Below are 3,529 nucleotides of genomic sequence, written 5' to 3'. Positions count from 1 at the left end.
AGTTAACTGTTGAAATGTGGCTCGGGCGTTTTTCATGCCAAATGGCATAACTTTGAATTGGTTTATACCATCTAGCGTCACAAAAGCTGAAATCTCCTTCACCCTTTTGGATAAAGGTACCTGCCAGTGTTCTTTAGGTAAATCCAGTTTGGAAATAAAAACTGATTGTCCCACCTTCTCAATGCAATCCTCCAAGCATGGGATCGGATAAGAGTCTATTCTTGTAACTGCATGAACCTTTCGAGAATCCACCCACAATCGTTGGTGCCATCCGGTTTTGGTACCATTACTATGGGTGAGCTCCATTGGTTGCAATTATGCCACTTTAATTATGCCATCTTTAAGCATCCTTTCAATTTCTTTGTTAACATGTGCCAATTTTAAAATGTTAAGTCTTTATGGATGTTGTTAAATTAGAACAGCATTTCCCACATCTACATCATGTAGGGGCTTGTTTAGCACAGTGGGCTAAATAACTAGCTTATAAAGCAGGCCAAGGCCAGCAGCGTGTGTTCAATTCCCGTACCAACCTCCCCAAACAGGCGCCGGAATGTGGCGACTGGGGACTTTTCACAGTCACTTCATTTGAAGCCTACTTGTGACAATCAGTGATTTTCATTTTCATTTCATGTACAGCCATTTTAGTACTTCGCAACTTATCTCCATAAACTTGCCCATGTGATATTAATAACTCTTTCAGGTCAGTTTGTTTTTCATCTGGAAGGGAATTCAAAAATGTATCCCAATTTTTAAGAATAACCTAGTTTTCCAATTTAGTTTGAGGAATGTCAAATTCGGAGTCATCTGAATTTGGTTCTTCATTTTGAGTTAGAACTAATAAAACCTCCTCCTGTTGCTCTCCTTTCTAAGTACCTTTTAAGCATATTCACATGACACACTTGGTGAGTTTTCCTTCAACCTGGCGTTCTTACCACATAATTCACTTCATTTAATTTCCTTTCAATCTGATAAGGTCCACAAAACTTTGCTTTGAAAGACCAACTACCACTGGTAATAATACTAGAACTTTATCTCCATTGGCAAAACTACAAACGTTTGCTTCCTTGTACGCTACCCGTTTCATCACATGTGCAACTTTTAAATGTTGTCCAACCAATTCAGCTGTAACGTAATCCAATAATGTAATTTCAGACTGCTCACTCACCAATTTCTCCTTCATCAATTTAAGTGGTCCTCTTACCTCGTGGGGCAGCACGGTAGCATGGTGGTTAGCTTAAATGCTTTACAGCTCCAGTGTCCCAGGTTCGATTCCCGGCTGGGTCACTGTCTGTGCGGAGTCTGCACGTCCTCCCCATGTGTGCGTGGGTTTCCTCCGGGTGCTCCGGTTTCCTCCCACAGTCCAAAGATGTGCGGGTTAGGTGGATTGGCCATGCTAAATTGCCCATAGTGTCCTAAAAAAGTAAGGTTAAGGGGGAGGTTGTTGGGTTACGGGTATAGGGTGGATACGTGGGTTTGGGTAGGGTGATCATTGCTCGGCACAACATCGAGGGCCGAAGGGCCTGTTCTGTGCTGTACTGTTCTATGTTCTATGACTAAAAATTAATTCAAAAGGACTGAATTTGGTTGACTCATTAAGCACATCCCCAGTTGCAAACAACACAAAAGGAATTCCTTTATCCCAATCCTCTGGATAACTTGGCAAAAAGCCCTCAACATTGTCATAAACGTCTGATGCTACCTTTCTAACGCCACCCAGATTCTGGATGGTACGCAGTTGATTTAAATTATTTTACTCCTGAGCTATCCGTAACTCCCTTGAATAACCGTGAGGTAAAAGTGGACCCTTGATTCGATTGTATTTCTGTGGGTTGTCCATATTTCGTAAAGAATTTAAGTAACTCCTCCACAATCTTTTTAGCTGTAATATTGCGTACTGGAATGGCCTCTGGAAGCCTAGGGCGCGATTCTCCGCCCCCCACGCTGGATGGGAGAATAGCGAGAGGGCCTCCCGACATTTTTCATGCCCTCCCGCTATTCTTCCCCCCCCCCCCCACGCCCGACCCACGCCACGAATCGGCAATCGCCGTTTTTTATGGCGAGCGGTGATTCTCCGAGGCCGAGCGGCCGGGCCTTTATGCCCTTTTCAACACGGCAGCAAACACACCTGCTCGCTGCCGTCGTGAAACGGGCGCCAGATGCCCGTTTGGAGCATCTGGGGGCCCGATTGGCACGGCAGTACCACGGCCGTGCCAAGGGGGGCATAGGCCCGCAATCGGTGCCCATCGATCACGGGCCGTGCGTCCATAACGGCCGCACTCTTTTCCCTCCGCCGCCCCGCAAGATCAAGCCGCCACGTCTTGCGGGGCGGCTGAGGGAAAAGACGCCAACTGCGCATGTGCGGGTTGGCGTTGTCCAATCTGCGCATGTGCGGCTGATGTCATCGGCCGTGTCAGCCGGCGTGACACTTGCCGTGCGGCCTTGACGACAGTTGTCAAGGCCGTGACGCATGTGGCCGCGCTCCTAGCCCCGCTCGGGGGGGAGAATCGGTCCCGGAAGTGGGCGTGAAGGCTGCCGTGGGTCATGGCCTGTCCCACGGCAGCCTTTACGATTCTCCGCATTTGCGGAGAATCTTGCCCCTAGTAGATACATCCATTATAGTCAAAAGATATTGATTCCCACTTTTCATTTTCGGAAGCGGTCCGACACAATCAATTAAGACCATTGTAAAAGGTTCCTCAAATGCTGGAATGGGTATTAAGGGTGCTGGTTTTATCACTGCTTGAGGTTTCCCTATCACTTGACATGTGTGACATGATTGACAAAATTTAACTACATCTTTCTGTAGTCCAGGCAAATAAAAATCTTTTTGTGTTTTAGCTTGAATTTTCCTTACTCCCAAATGACCTCCTACTGGTACCTCATGTGCTACTCTCAACACCTCCTTTCTATACCCTACTGGCAATACCACTTTTTGAACATCTGCCCACTTTTCATCCGCCTGCATCTGTAAAGGTTCCCATTTTCCCATTAAGACATTATTTTTAAGGCAATAACATTCTGGTACACATTCAGATTCCTCTTCCATGTATGGTTTCTCATACGTCCATTTTATTTCTATATATTTCTGTTGTAACTCCGCCAATTTTCCTGAACAAAAATATCCGCCTCATCCTCCACGCGTTCTTGTTCTTCTCCAACCATCTGATCAAAAATCGTTTCTGATAATTGAACTTCAACTTTATCTTCACTCTTTGATTTCTCCTCTTGTCTTAACCTGTGACTTTGCGATCTTGTTACTATACAATCTGGAAAAATCCCAGGATATACGTCCTTCAGCACATCAGTTGTTTGATTTTCCACAAGCTTATCAACCACAGTAGGCATCACTCCCACCTGTGATCCAGCTATGTCATTACCCAAGATAAACCCCTGGGCAAGATAATTTCTCTATTACTCCTCGTGCCACTTCACGACTCTTCACTGGACTTTCCAACCTGACTTTATAAAATAGAACACTACTCTTCTCACCCTGAATTCCACATATTACCACCCTTTCTGGCAATATTCC

The sequence above is a fragment of the Scyliorhinus canicula genome, chromosome 16, assembly GCF_902713615.1.
Source record: "Scyliorhinus canicula chromosome 16, sScyCan1.1, whole genome shotgun sequence".
Lineage (NCBI taxonomy): Eukaryota > Metazoa > Chordata > Chondrichthyes > Carcharhiniformes > Scyliorhinidae > Scyliorhinus > Scyliorhinus canicula.
This window is presented reverse-complemented; position numbering follows the sequence as displayed.